The 15,580-nt window shown below is 50.1% G+C and overlaps 1 long non-coding RNA gene across 4 annotated transcripts in view; it reads right to left on the bottom strand.

Annotated features, from left to right (window-relative positions):
* Positions 1–11,362: 11,362 nt before the first annotated feature.
* LOC102153633 overlaps positions 11,363–15,580 on the bottom strand; it is a 71,760-nt gene continuing 67,542 nt past the window's right edge. For all 4 annotated transcript variants that reach the window (XR_005359972.1, XR_005359974.1, XR_005359975.1 and 1 more), the window contains one exon: positions 11,363–15,528. This is a non-coding gene — a long non-coding RNA (uncharacterized LOC102153633). The remainder of the gene's footprint in view (positions 15,529–15,580) is intronic.

Below are 15,580 nucleotides of genomic sequence, written 5' to 3'. Positions count from 1 at the left end.
TTTGGTAAAATCATGAGAACACAGCCTTCACAATGTATATTTCTCTGGCAAAGTCAGATCCGCAGCACATTTCCCAGGCAAAGAGTCAACTGTGCATCAGAAGATGGTTCACACAGGAGGATGGGAAGGAGAAGCAAAGAAAGAGCGTGATCAAAGTTGTTTGCTCTCCCAGTGACCAGTGAGACACACATGGGTTTCACCATGTTTCCATGATGAAGAAACCATGTCCTAGAAAGGCTAAGTGGCTTTGGTGGGGCCACCTGGATGTCAGCAGCAGGGCCAGAGTTTGGACTCATCTACAAAAACCTCACCCCAAGACCCATCCAGGGGGATTCAATCCACACCAAAGGACACAATGTTGGTTTCACTGTGTGTCATGGCCTCCAGCACCGGAGTCAGAATCCTTAACCTTCCTTCCAGCAAGTCTCAGACCTCTGCTCACAAGATGTTTCTTTGGGCAGATAATTAAATCTAGATTCCTGGGTCCTGGCCCCTCAGGTGTGCTGACCTTGGAGTCTGGGTGCAGGCTGGACTCTGCATTGCACAAAGCACCCAGGGGAGCAACCACAGGACCCTTGCACCTGAGAAACACAGGCGTCCAGTCCACTGCCCTCGGTCCTCAGCCACAGTTTGGATTTTCCAAAATGGCAGGCAAGCAGAACCGAGTCAACTGTGGCTTTTTTGAGACACTTGATGTGTAACAGCACAAAGACAGAGGAAGGGATGGCTCAGGACTCAGGAGATGGAACCGCAGGAGGACTGCACCATATCCTAGCCAAAACCTCGCTTCAGGCCTCAGTCCCCTCATCTGCATGGTGGGTGCAATATGCCCTGTGCAGTTGGGATCCAGGGAGATGATGCCCCGTGTTCGCCACCAGCAATCCTCATTCCTGAAACCTACAGATTTCCAGAGAAAACCCTCCCAAGGCATGTGCTTGGCATTCTCAGAGGGGACTAACTCGGCAGGCGGGGGACCTTGTGAGCTACACCCGAGCCCATCGGGACACGCAGCTGTCCGCATGGAGGAGGCTCTAATTACCACGCTCAAGGAAGCAAATGCAAGATAAAATTACCACCGACTCCAGTCATAAATACTAACTTTCTCTTTTAACATTTTTACGATACTCCCTCTTTTCAGATGCAATAATTTACCCTAATGTGTTCCTCCCACCATGTTTTCTACTCATCTGACATCTGTTTAAATGTTGGGGCAGCAGGATGAGAGTAAATCACATTATGCTGATTACGTGTATTTTATTCTACTGTGCACCGCTGAGCCCACATCAGCCTCATGCGCCGGGGCTATGGCCACAAACACCAAACTCTGCTCTTCACATTATCTTGATGAACAGGATGTACATCGTAATCCCCACAAAGTGGAAAAATACCAAAATGCCATCAAGTTGGTCTGGCTGTTTTTTAAGGAGTTGGAATGGAACATATTTGTCTCATCCATTCAGCCAGGGAGCCATGAATCAGTGTCTAGTGGACCTGCCACTAAACACTTAACAGGAGAACTTTGGGAGGACACAGAGAAATGCTACTTGTTTTCTAAGATCACATTATATGGGAAAGTTTCCCGGATGGAATTCTGTTGAAGTCTGAAATCATTTAAAGAGCGAAAAGATGTTCCTATTGGGGGTAAGGTTCCACTGACTAGGACAAAACAAACAAAAACAATCAATGAGAGTGGCTTAAATGCACAATATTTTATTATTTTGCATAAAAGAAGACAGAACTGGGTATTCCAGGGCTGGTGTGGTGCTTTCACAAAGTTGACCGAGTTCCAGGCTCCTTTCAGTCTCCCTATGTTGCAGCCCTCCTCCTTATGGCCCAATATGGCTGCGTGAGCTCCAGCCATCACATCCAAGTTTCTGACAGCAGGATAGAAGGAGTGAAGAAAGGCCATGTCTTTCCTTTTTTGAAAATAGATTTTATTTTTTAGGAGTTTTAGATTTATAGGAAAATTATAACCATGTCACAGAGTTCCCATATACCCCACACTCAATTTCCCCTATTCTGAACATCTTACATTAGTATCACACATTTCTTATAATCAATGAACCAATACTGATACATTATCAATATCTAAAACCCACACCTTTTTTCAGATTTTCCTAGTTATTACCTAATATCCTCTTCCTGTTCTAGGCTCCCTATCCAGGATCCCACGTGACATTTGGCCGTCATGTCCCCTTAGGCTCCGCTTGGCCTTGAAGACTGTTCATTCACTCTTTTAAGGAGACTTCCCAGAGATATCACAAGACACTTCCTTTGACTTCTCATTGGTCTGAACTTAGTCCCAGAACGGTACAGAGCTGCACGGAGCTGCATGAGAGGCAGGGAGAGCATTGCTGGTAACCACTGCCCAGCTGAAAATGAAGGAAAAGATGGAGAATGGGCCTCAGGCACTGGGGATAATGGTCCTTGCTACAGAAGAGTCTCAGGAGACCACCCTGGCTGGCTTCCGCTTTGCTGGTGCAGTCCTAACAGCCCCATTTGTGGGGCAGCTGTCACCCAAGAAGGGTGAGTGATTACGAAGGGTGAGTGATTACCCCAAGGCCACGCAGCCAGTCCCCAGCATGTGGCTCTTTCCACTCCACCAGCCTCCCCCCATGACTTTTTCTCTCCTCTTTGAGCTTATTTCTGAGCCAGTTCCAGCTGTCATCCTACACAGACTCCATTTGGAGGATCCTCTAAGAGGGTGTCCCTCATCGCTGGGTTGGGGCCACACACCCATCCCGGGACCCCAGGCTGGATCAGATGAGCAGCAGATGAACTGCTCTGGGAGCTTTGATCGAGAGTTTACTATATATATGGTGGGTGTTGTGCTCAGTGCCTTCCCAGGATACTACTTGGAATCCTCAAAACAATCTCATAAGGTGAGCTTTATTGCTCTTCTGGGTCTACCTAAGAGGAGCCTGAGGCTCGGGGGGTTAACTGGCCCAAGGTCACAGTCAGCAGGAGATGACGCTGGGATCCAGGTCTGACCTGCAGGGGAGCCCTGGGTCGCGCTGGCCTGCTGAACGCCCGTGGTGCAGCGCCCAGGAGCTACGATGCAAGGGAGTGACACAGGCTCTCAGCCCCTGAGACACTCACACCCAGACACTGTGTCTGGAGGCAGGACTCGGTGGGGGTCGAAGCTGTGCCCCTCCAGCCTGGTTCTAAGGTTCATTTCAGGCCCTCATTTGCACATTTTACAGCATTCTCAAAACCTGTGACCTTGCTAATAGTTCTTTCTAAATGCCTTTGCTGCCGGGTCAGATGGAGCTCCAACCAGGAACCCCGGGTGATCCAAGCAGGGCCTTGCTCCACATGCTTTACCCACACGACATGTCCTCCTGACGGCGCTACGGGCAGCCTCCGCGTCCTACAGCCAGGGACCTGTCTGGCCCTGGGCCAGCACTGCGGCTGCCTCCCTGGAGCTCACAACACCCCTGGTGGCCAGGCGAGGTGTCTATGTTGTCCCTGTTTGCAGGATGGGAGAACAGAGTCAAAGAGGCTGAATCCACCTCTTGGCGATGTGTCAGTGAGGGTAGCCTAGCGACTGGAACAAATATCCCCGGGTTCCAGGAGCTTAACCTTCTGTCACAGTCCAACACAGGACCGTGGGGTGGGTACTCAGCTCCACGCGGTGGTTCCAGAACCCATTCTCTCAGGTCTTGGCATCTCCCGCTGGATGTTGGCATCACGTCAGTGGACGAGGAAGAGAGCCAGGCTAGATGTGCACACAGCGCTCCTCCCGCGTCCACTGGGCCCCAGTCTCAGGGTCCCCGCCTGGTTGTGTGCAGAAGTGAGAAACACAGGCCAGGGGAGCCCCAGCAGACGCCGCAGAGCGCCTCCCGCGTGGACGCTGCTGTGGGAGGCTGGTGTGGCTGGGGAGGGGAGAGTTGGGAGCATGAGACGGGGGAGCAGGCAAGAGGCCCCTCAGCAGACCTGTGAGCCTTGGCATCAGACACCATGGAAGGGAGTGATGAGAGCAGATTATCTGGCAAGCCCAAGGTCACCCAGCGAGTTACTGCAGCCACCAGCCCCAAGTGGAGCAGGACCTTCAGATCCTAGAGCTCTGTGCTCTTCCTGGGCACTATTATTCAAACCCAGTGGCTACTCCCTCCCCCGTCTTCCTAACCCCCCCCCCCCCCCCCGCCCGCCCCAGGACTGTGCTTTGTCACTGCCAATTCTTCCCCGGCAGTGCTTGAGACTCCAAGGCTCCAGGGGCTCGAGCTGTAGGTGGCAGAGCCATTCACCTGTGCTGCCAGGGAGCACCCTGCAGGCAAGTCCCTGCAGAGCTGGCCGAGAGTCAGGCGGCCTTACAAATTACTCCGTTAAACCTAAAAGCTTCAGCAATCCTGGGGATTACGAGGAGGCCCGGCGAGGCCTTGTTAGGACGGGCCTCCGGGGGAACATGGAAGGTATTTACATTTGCTGAAGGGGCTCATTTCGGTGAAGGATGACAGGGCCTCGGCCTCAGAGAATCATGTGTGCATGGGCTTTTTTTTTTTTTTTTTTTTTTCCAGCAAACACTCAAGCTCTCAAGAGGTCAGATACAGTGCAAGGCAGAAATCACGCTCAGCTTCAGGCGGGGATGTTGTTGTGGGCTAACCAGGTGCCGGGCGCCAAGTTGTCTCTGGATTTCAGTGCCTTCGCAGTTTGGTGTCTGTGAGCTTGGCAAACATGACACCTGTCCCAGACACCTTTTCATGGGTTCCAACTGCATTCTGCAGGCGCCTTGCTGGATGTCCGCCCTGGGCACCTTCCACCACTCCCTCCAGGAACTGTCTGTTGCCCGGGGGCGCATATGGCCTGGTACTTGCCCTTCTATCCATGCACAACCAGGAAAAGAGTTCAGGCATCATGGGGTGGACCGTTGGCCAATGACTCACAGAAGCCAGTGGATAAATTTCCTTCCTTTCTCCTTGGACGGACTGTCCTGAGAAGCAGTTTGTAGGCATGGACTTTAGGAAGATGGTCCCCTAAAACTGAACAACCAAATCTCTTAACACCAAGTGGTGGCCACTTCATCGGACCCTCCTGCTGGCTCCCCTTCCCCTCACTTCTGCTCTCTGGGATTTTGCCTCCTGACAAGGTAGTAGCACGCAAGTGTTTGCCTAGGATTTTGTTTTCTGAGGAATACACACTCAGACCTCTGCACACTCACGCTTGTACACGCATGGAACTGGTGGTCATCCTGAGCCTTTCTCAGTTCTGACAAGCAAGTCAAAGGGACTCTGGTTTTCTTCTACAAAATGATCAACAGCAGCAACTTCTTTTTTATGACCATGACTATCACTTCTGGGGTAGGGACTGACAGACTGTTCCCGAAGTCATTTCCCTTTCCTCCAGGGCACATGGCCCTCTGCAGTTCCCAGATGCCCTTACAGGTGGCAGGGGAGAGGACAGCCAGGTGGCTGAGTCATGGGCAGTGGGATATGACAACAGCAATATTGACTGCTTCTGGGTCTGATCCATAAAATGCTCACGGGCAACCTTCCTCATTCTCCTTCCTCACCCACTTGCTGAATAGAGGGGTGTCCAAGGACTGGGAGAAGGGAGATCCAGAAGATGGAAGGGGGAAGGCTCCTAAATGGGAAAACGGGTGCTGGACTACAGCGTGAGCAAGAAAGAAGCTTCCGTGTGTTGAGCCTCTGAAAACCCAGGGTTGTGAGTTGCAGCAGGAAAACCAGGAAAACCATCCTCCTGAATGTGATCTACCAGACTTTGCATGGAGTGCATCTCTATGCACCATCCTATTTAGCCTCCACAGAGAAAGTCCAATTGTTATTAAACTAGGCTTGTGTGGGATGTGGGGCACACGCAGCAAATGGAGGGGGATTCTCCAGAATTTTAGCACTAAAAAAAACTCCTGCCACCAGAAAGAAGCCCACCTCCACTCTACAGATGAAGAGACTGGAGTTCAGGGAGGACCAGAGACCTACTTGAGGCATCACTCAGTTCATGGGAGTGCCGATCATCAGTCCCCCACCTCCCAATCTCCCCCGTCCTAAGGCACTGGGGACTGGCAAGCATCTTCACAGTCCTTGGCTGTGTCTTCCAGGGGGACAGGGAATGGAGGCAGTGATCACAGAGATAAGTTGGTCGTATCCTCATCAGATATGGTGCCAAGAACAGCAATGTTGCAGCGAAGGGTTTAGCCGGGGTTGGAACTGACTCCTCTACTAACTAGCTGTGTGTCTTGGAGCAAATCTCTTTGGGCCCTAGGTCCTCACTTATAAAAGAGAGCTGGTCATGGAACCCACGCAACAAAGCTGTCGGGAAGACTCAACACCGTTAGACGGGCCACCCCACGTCGCTAGCGCACGGTAAGCATCCAGCATCATCTGTATTAGTGTCGTTTGAATTCACGAGTGGGCCCAGTTGCAGGACTATCCAAACTTAGTACCTCACACTATCCCTGCCCAGGCTCTTTGCCTTTGTTCCTCCAAAGTTCTCACCTCACTTCCCAGCTTCAAAAATCCATGGCCACCCACCGACTCCCCTCCCCCCTCATTAAACTAGGCTTTCAGGAAAAGATCTAGTATCAGTCAGATAATGTAAACCATCCAGACGCCTCGCCAGGGGCAGCTCCGCCCAAGCTTTCGATGTGGGGGCAAGCGGCAGGGCTTCCTGGGAGAGGTCTGGGGTCTGAGCCGGCAGGCGGGGGGCGGACGCAGAGGGTGGGGCGCTCCTCCTGAAGGGTCCAGTGAGCACCCCTCCCTGCCTCCTGCCCGGATGCCGGGCCCTCTGGCCAGCATATCCCGGCAGGCACTCGCGGCTGAGTCACCGGATGGCTTCGGCCTTCTCTCCGACCCAAACTGAGAGCCCATAATACCACCCCAGCTTGGCTTTGTGGTTTTCTGTCTTGCTCATTCCCCAAAACAAGGTCCTCAGGAGGGGGTGGAGGCCTGGTGCACTATGATTCTGGGGAAGGGTGGGGTGGGAGCAATTATCCCTCTGGAGCCCCGAAGAAACTTTTTTCAGAAAAGGATGTGGAATGTAATGGGGGAAGGGTGGGGGGAGACCTGCAAGATGCTTTACCAGAAAGTGCTGTCGGCCCCTGGGTTGGATGCGATCTGAGGATCCTTCACACCCATCGTCCATACATTCAACGGTCATCCATCCGCTCCCATCCCCACCCTTCCCTCTTTGCATCTTTCCTGGGTCCGTCTACCCACTCACCCATCCATCCACCTACTGTCCGTCTTGCTCGCCCATCGACTTTCTAACTGTGGAAGCATCAGATGTGGCACCAGGAACCCTGCACAGAGCAGGGCAGGCACAGACCCTTCCCCCCTGCCCTCGTGCTCATTGTCCAGGGCACGCGCACAAGGATAAGCATTCGGTTGCTCTCTCTGTCCGGGCTCCGACCACTGCAGACCCTGAGGGTGAGGAACGCAATGTCTTTGGAAGATGACCCCAGGAAATACCCCTCGGGGACTGGAGAAATGAGACAAGGAAAAAGGGTGCCCAAGAAAAGGTGCACCGATGAGCAGGCTGGGCCCCTGAGGGCAGCTGGTGGTCCACCCTGCCAGAAACCTCTAGAAGGCTTGTGGAATGTGCCCCAGGGGCATCCCAATTACAGGACGAGAGAACTGAGGCAGCCACCCACCTCTGGTTAAGGGCTGCTCCTGGGCAGCTGAGCCCTGGGAGGGCAAAGCCAGTCCCCTGATCGAATAAGCCACACACAAGATGGGGTTTGGGGTTAGGGGGAGAGGCACCACGCACTTGTCATATCTGCACAGGTGTGAAACCTCCTGAAAGGAAGAGCCAGGATGGGCAACCGAAGTGTGGCGAGTGTGCCGCGGGTGAGCTCAGCATGCACCATCAACGGCCATCCCGCATGGAAGCAAAAAGGGACTGGAAGACACATTAAAACAAAGTGCAGAGTAATATGCCATTCCAGTGATTATAAAGCACCTGGGAATTACCCTTTAAAAGAAAGTGCAGAACTTTTATGGAGAAATTGAAAACTTTATTAAGAAGTGAAAGAAGACCCGAACAAATAAAAAGCGACCTCTGTTCGTGGGTGGGATGACCCAGCCGTATGGAGCCACCATCTCCCCTCAAAGCGACTGTACCTTCCCTGACGCGCCCATCAGAATCCCAGCAGTCTGGGGAAGAACCTGACAGCCGGATTTTCTAAAATTCGTATGAAACAGTCAACTTCCACAAACCGCTAGAACGATTTTGAAAGAGTGCAAAATGTGATCTTTATCTTTTTGTTCATTCGAGTGTTTTATGCTGTCACCCCAGCATACACACATTTTACATATTTTTCTTTACGTTTTTATGTAAACATCACTTAATAACATTAGTTTAAAAGTCTCATGATAAGTCATCAGGTTGCTTATCTTAATTTCCTTAACCATAGCCTTACTGTTGACATTTCAAATTCCAGTTTTTAATCAGCATTTAAAAAAAAAATCCCATTTTAAAAATCTCCCATTTTTTTTTAAACTTATTTTTTTTATTTTTGAATTGTGGTAAGGTTGCATGAGATCTACTTGTCTCACCAAGTTCTTAAGAACACGATTCAGGACTGTGCACTACAGGTGCCAGCGCCTCAATACCTCACCTTGCATGAGAAGGTGTCTCCCTCCCCTGCCCCTGGCAGCCACCGCTCTTCTCTCCGCATCTGTGAGTCAGATTTTTGTAGACTCCATGTGTAAGTGAACTCACGTAGTGTCTGTCTTTCTGTATCTGGTGTTAACAACGTAATGCTGTCCAGGTTCATCCATGTTTCACCACTGCCAGGATTTCCTTCTTTTTAAGGGCTGAATAATATTCCAGTTGTGTGTATATAACCACGTGTGTTCTATTCCCTTCAATCATCCATACACATTTAGATTGTTTGCATATCTTGGCTGTTGTGAACAATGCTGTAGCAAACGTGGGAGCTGGGATATCTCTTCGAGATCCTGATTTCAATTCCTTTGGCTAGATACAGAGATGTGGAATTGCTAGATCATATGGCACTTCGACTTTTAATATTTTGAGGAACCTGTAGACTATTTATTTTTTAAAAAAAAAAGATTGTATCTATTTATTCATGAAAGACACAGAGAGAGAGAGGCAGAGACATAGGCAGAGGGAGAAGCAGGCTCCCTCTGGGGAGCCCGATGCAGGACTTGATCCCTGATCCCAGGATCACACCCTGAGCCAAAGGCCGACACTCAACCACTGAGCCACCCAGGTGTCCCACCTTTAGACTATTTCTATAATGGTTGTATAAAATTACATTCTTACCAACGGCGCACAAGGGTTCCCTTTTGTATACATCCCAAAGAGCTTTTATCTTTTGTCTTTTTTAAGATTTTAAATAAAATCTTAGCCCCGACATGGGGCTCGATCCCAACACTCCAGGATCATGACCTGAGCTGAAGCCAGATGCTTAACCAACCCCAGGGCCCCATCTTTTGTCTTTTTGGGGTTTTTTTTGTATTTTTTTTAAATTTATTTATTTATTCATGAGAGACACACACACAGAGAGGCAGAGACACAGGCAGAGGGAGAAACAGGCTCCATGCAGGGAGCCTGACGTGGGACTCGATCCCGGGTCTCCAGGATCATGCCCTAGGCTGAAGGCGGTGCCAAGCCGCTGAGCCACCAGGGCTGCCTTTTTTGTATGTTTTTTTTATTGGAGTTCGATTTGTCAACATATAGTATAACACCCAGTGCTCTCCCGTGAAGTGTCCCCCTCAGTGCCCATCACCCAGTCACCCCATCCCCCCGCCCACCTCCCCTTCCACTACCCCTTGTTCGTTTCCCAGAGTTAGGAGTCTCTCATGTTCTATCTCCCTCACTGATATTTCCCACTCATTTTCTCTCCTTTCTCCTTTAATCCCTGTCACTATTTTTTATATTCCCCGTATGAGTGAAACCAAACGTTTGTCCTTCTCCAAATGACTTACTTCACTCAGCATAATACCCTCCAGTTCCAACCACGTTGAAGCAAATGGTGGGTATTCATCGTTTCATGGCTGAGGAATATTCCATTGTATACATAGACCACATCTTCTTTATCCATTCATCTTTCGATGGACACTGAGGCTCCTTCCACAGTTTGGCTATTGTGGACATTGCTGCTAGAAACATCGGGGTGCAGGTGTCCCGGCGTTTCACTGCATCTGTATCTTTGGGGTAAATCCCCAGAGTGCAATTGCAGGGTCGTAGGGTAGCCCTATTTTTAACTCTTTGAGGAACCTCCACACAGTTTTCCAGAGCGGCTGCACCAGTTCACATTCCCACCAACAGTGCAGGAGGGTTCCCCTTTCTCCACATCCTCTCCAACATTTGTTGTTTCCTGTCTTGTTAATTTTCACCCTTCTCACTGGTGTGAGGTGGTATCTCATTGTGGTTTTGATTTGTATGTCCCTGATGGCAAGTGATGCGGAGCATTTTCTCATGTGCTTGTTGGCCATGTCTATGTCTTCTTTGGTGAAATTTCTGTTCATGTCTTTTGCCCATTTCATGATTGGATTGTTTGTTTCCTTGCTGTTGAGTTTAATAAGTTCTTTATAGATCTTGAATACTAGCCCTAGTATCTTGGGATCCTAGCCCATTATCTAATATGTCATTTGCAAATATCTTCTCCCATTCTGTAGGTTGTCTTTTAGTTTTGTTGACTGTTTCTTTTGTGTCTTTTTGGTAATAGTCCTTCTGACAGGTGTGAGGGGACATCTCATCATGGTTTTGATTTGTATTTTTTCCCTGGTGATGAGTGATGTTGAGCATCTTTCCATGTGTCTGTTGCCCATTTGTATGTCTTCTTTTGAGACATGTCTATTCAAGTCCTTTGCTCATTTTTTTTTAGTTGGGTTTTCTGTATTCCTGCTACTGAGTTGTCTGGGTTCCTATGTATTGGGGATAGTAACCCCTCATCACATTCACATGTATGGCTTGCAGGTATTTTGCTCCATACCATGAATTATCTCTTAACTCTGTTGATGGTTTTCTTTGCTGTGCAGACACTTTTCAGTTGGATGTGGTCCCATTTGTCTTTTTTTTTGGCTTTTGTTGCAGTGTTTTGGGGTCATAGCCAAAAAGTCACCACCCAGACTAATGTCAAGGTTTTCCCCTAACTGTAGTTTTACAGTTTCAGACCTTATGTTTAAGTTGTTAATCCATTTTGAGTTGACTTTTGCATATGGTGTGAGATAAGGATCTAATTTATTCTTCTGCATGTCCTCAATGGCTTTGTTTTGTTTTCTTTTTATTTACTCATGAGACACACACACACACACACACACACACACACACACAGAATGAGAGAGAGAGAGAGAGGCAGAGACATAGGCAGAGGGAGAAGCAGGTTCCCTGTGGGAAGCCCAGTGCAGGACTGGATCCCAGAATCTCGGGATCATGACCTGAGCCAAAGGTACATGCTCCACCACTGAGGCACCAGGTGTCCCTGTGTCCTCAATGTTTTATAGTTTTCAGTGTACAAGCCTTTCCTCTCCTTGGTTAAGTTTATCACTGAGTAGTTTATTCTATTTGATGCTATTATGAACAAGAATGTTTTCTTAATTTCCCTTTTAGATAGTCTGTTGTTAGAGTACATAAATGTAACTGAGTTTGGTGTGTGGATTTTGATTCCTACAACCTTACATTTGTTGTGGAGTCTGGAAGATTTCCTACATATAAGATCATGTCATCTGCATGTTTTAGAAGCAAAGAAGCAAATTTTACTTCTTTCTTTCCAGTTTGGATATCTTTTATTTCTTTTTCTTGCCTAATTGCTCAGGTCAGGACTTCCTGTACTATGTTGAATACACATGGCGAGAGTAGACATCCCTGCCTTGTTCCTGACCTTAGAGAGAAAGCTCTCAGTTTTTCCCCATTGGATATGATCTTAACTGTGGGCTTTTCACATACTTCCTTTACTATATTGAGGTACATTCCTGAAGGACAGGAAACACTTCCAAACTCATTTTAGGAGGCCAGCATTATTCCGGTACCAAAGCAAGGCAAGGGCACTGCAAGAATAGGAGACTACAAGCCAACTCAGATGTGAAAGTCCTCAACCAAATACTAGCAAACTATCTCAAACAGAAGGATCATACACCATGACCCAGTGGGATATATCCCTGGGATGTAACAGTGGTCCAATAAAGCAAGTCAATTAATAGAAGACACCACATTAACAGCATGAAGGATAAACACACAATCAACTCAGTAGAAGCAGAAAAAGCATTTGACAAATTTCAACCTTCTTTCATAATAAAAATCTCAGCAAACTAGGTATAGAAGGAAGACATTTCTTGATGATAGAAATAGCTTTAAGCCTCTGAACAATGCGCCCCCCCTTTTTTTTTTCATTTTACGAGTGCTATACTGTTCAAGATAATTCTATTTCCCTCTAACTGTGGAGGTAAAAGAACTCAGAGTGAGATATGTGGCCAGTGCCTCTGGGGTCATGTTGGACATTTCTTGTAGCAATTTCACTGCAGGTATCTTTTACATCCCTGCCCTTATCTCTCTTGGCTCAATATTATTAATTAGCCATGCTAAGTCTCAACACGGTCGCGTCCAGACACAGCCCCCAACTGAGCAGTCCTGGATTTGCTCATGGAAGTCGGGCTCAGCTGAGCCTGGGGAGCACCAGATGCTGCGGGCTGGGGCTAACTGTGCTGTCTCCTGATGCCCTCTCATCATTAGAAGGTCTGCCCAAACTTGTGGTGCAGGTTGCTGACTGTGCAAATGACGGACGCATAACCCATTGGTTCTGCGGGCAGGAGGAAAGTACACTTCAGCTCCACAGAGAACTGGTCTGGACATTCCTGCATGGAGGAACGGGGGCCCGAGGGACTTTTCCTTCCAAACACAGGAGTAAGGAGGAAGGTGTGGCGAGGCATGGCAAAGCTGCTTCCCCAGAGGGCCGAGGGGTGCAGACAGAGCAACCTACCTCTTCAGGACAGCTGTACCCCCTGGCACGATCCCTGTGGAGTCACTTTGAATGCCAAGAGTGGTTCGCCTGAGTGTGATTTTCTTTCCTCTGCAGACATCTCCAAGGGCCCTGTTACTCACACCCAGAGTCAAGATTTCACTGCCACCACCGAGGGCTGCAGGCAGCACTCAGAGACCCTGCAAGGCCCAAAGACCCACCCTCTGCCTCCTTCTCTGCACCCCAGGCTGTGGGAGTCAGGGAGGGGAGTGATGCTGGGAGGATCATCTAGGGTACAGGAAGGCCGCACTCTGGAAACCCGAGGTTCACCCCAACTAAAGGCACTCGAAGTCACCCTGTCCCCATAGCAAACTCCAGCCTTAGTCTGGGCAGCTCATTTTCCTTTGAAAATGGCTGTTTTTCACCTGGGAAACAGGCTACTTCTCAGAATGAGCCTTTCCACCTGGGCAGAAGCTGCCCGGAATCCAGCAGTGCACATCCCGCCCTCCCACCCCACAACCTGGCAAATGGCGAGAACACACCCCCCGGGGCTGAGCATGTTCTGAGGCTGGCAGAGTGAGGGTGGAAACGGGCCCAGATCGGCTGCTGAGCCCCGTCAAGCTCCCAGGCAGCTGGAGTCAGGCCTCAAAAGAGTGGGGTTCATTTCCAAACCCCCTTGGTTGAGTTGAAAAGTTAGTCCCGAGATCTTTTAGTTAATGACAAATGCCTCCTGAGTCAACATACAGTGGAATTTAAGGTTAAAAGCATAATTAATTTTTTGCTTTCGAGTTAAAAAATAAACAAGTCAGTATTCACTCATCAGCACGTGTTCCCTGAGTGCCCACCTTGGGTCCAGGCAGTGCTCCAGCGCGGCACGCAGCAGTGGGCCCTGACCTACAGAAGGCATCCAGGAGGTCAGAGGACAGCAGACGTGCACATAACGGATGTGTGGCTGCGGCGGAGCCGGGGGGCAGGGGGGATGGGGGCTCCGGGAGGGCACAAGACAGCATTTGAGCAGAGGCCTGAAGGCAAGACAGCAATAGACAGGCAGGAACACAGAGGTCCAGGAGGGCACGTGAACAGGGGAGGGTGGCCCCCAAGTCAGGGAAGTCATTGGAGCGAAGGAGAGATGCAGGCCCAGGTCAGGTGGGAACTTGTGAGCTGTGGTGGTGCACTCACTAACTCACACATCTTCATGCCCACATCAATACCCCTGAGTCTCACAGAGATCTACACAAGCATGCACACCAGACACACACACATCCACACACATGTAGATGCTTGTGCACCTTGACTCACACATACCTGCCCACATTTGCACACTCACAGGTCATGACTCACACATACACACGCACACTTTCACATTAACACATATACACAGCTGCACGTTCACACATAAACGCCCCAAGTCACACCCACTGACATGTACATTCATCTGCTCACGTGACACCACCTGACTCATGCACACACACACACACACACACACACACACACTGTCTCACACACCTCTCCAGCAACATATTTCCAGTTCCACCTCAGCCTTCTGTTCCAGAGATCTGAGCTGGAACTCCACTCTGCACCTCTGCATGGTAACCTGCACAAACGTGCATGCCCTCGGCCTCAGTCTCCTGCCTCTGTGTGTGCTGGAAGTGCACCCCCTCAAGGAGCAGACAGGCTCTGGAGGTGGGAGCAGAGACGGCAGGCTGAAGCCCACTGTCCCACGACATCAGAGGTGACCGGTGTGAAGTCCCTGCTCACCAAGGGATGCACTGAAGCAGCACAGGGATGGGGCAGCCTGGGAGTCCCTGCACGTGTGCCTCTGTGCCTCTCCCCAAAAAGCACACACCCAGAGACACTGGCACAGGGGCCTCGGATGCGCATGGAGGGACCTGGGGGCGACAGGTGGGTAAGGGCCTAGGGCTGCTGTGGGAGGCTGAGACAAGGAGGGAGTGGACAGGGCTGGGCACTCAGCCTAGTGCTGGATTTCACCAGAACCCACCCTGCCAACGCTTTGAAAGCTGAAAGGAAACGTAAAAGATTCTCCCCAGGACAGCATTTACGGAACGCGGTACGCTGGGGCCCTTTCACTTGGCGCTCGCGGTCTTGGCAGGGGGGGTGGCTGGCAGCTGACGGGGGGCCACTGCGCTTCAGCAGATGGAAGGGGTACCAGCCTCTCCGCGCAGAGTCCTGGACGGCTTATCTCTGGCTCCTGACGGGAAAGGGAGTTATTTACAAGGGGTGAAGTCCAGCCGCTGGCCACGAGCCAGCTCACATCCTCTGCAGAAGGCAGGGTTTTTTCAGACTTCCACGTTCTGTTGAACTGAAGAAAAGCACTTCTTCCACGGAAAAATAAATAAGTAAATGCAAGTAACAGCAGTGATTTTAATAATCAGGTTAGTGTGGTTCAAATGCCAAGATGCAAACACGGTGCCGCCGCCGCCGTATCCTGCTTGAGCTCTTCACAGGAGGAGAAAAAAGTCCCCCGCGGAGATACGAGCCTGAGTCTGCAGATTTGGAGGCCTTTTACACCTGCTAAGTTCTGTTAAGTTGGCCACCGTCTTAGATGACGCTACCTCGCAGAACCGGCGTGGCCGCGGAGTCCGGTGGCCCGCCAGCCACATGGCTGCTGGGGGCATGAATGCTCACATCTGCGGGGAGAGGATATACACCCGGGTATCAAGAACTAGCTTGATAGTAATT

The sequence above is a fragment of the Canis lupus genome, chromosome 5 (genome assembly GCF_011100685.1).
Source record: "Canis lupus familiaris isolate Mischka breed German Shepherd chromosome 5, alternate assembly UU_Cfam_GSD_1.0, whole genome shotgun sequence".
Taxonomy (NCBI): domain Eukaryota; kingdom Metazoa; phylum Chordata; class Mammalia; order Carnivora; family Canidae; genus Canis; species Canis lupus.
This window is presented reverse-complemented; position numbering and strand designations above follow the sequence as displayed.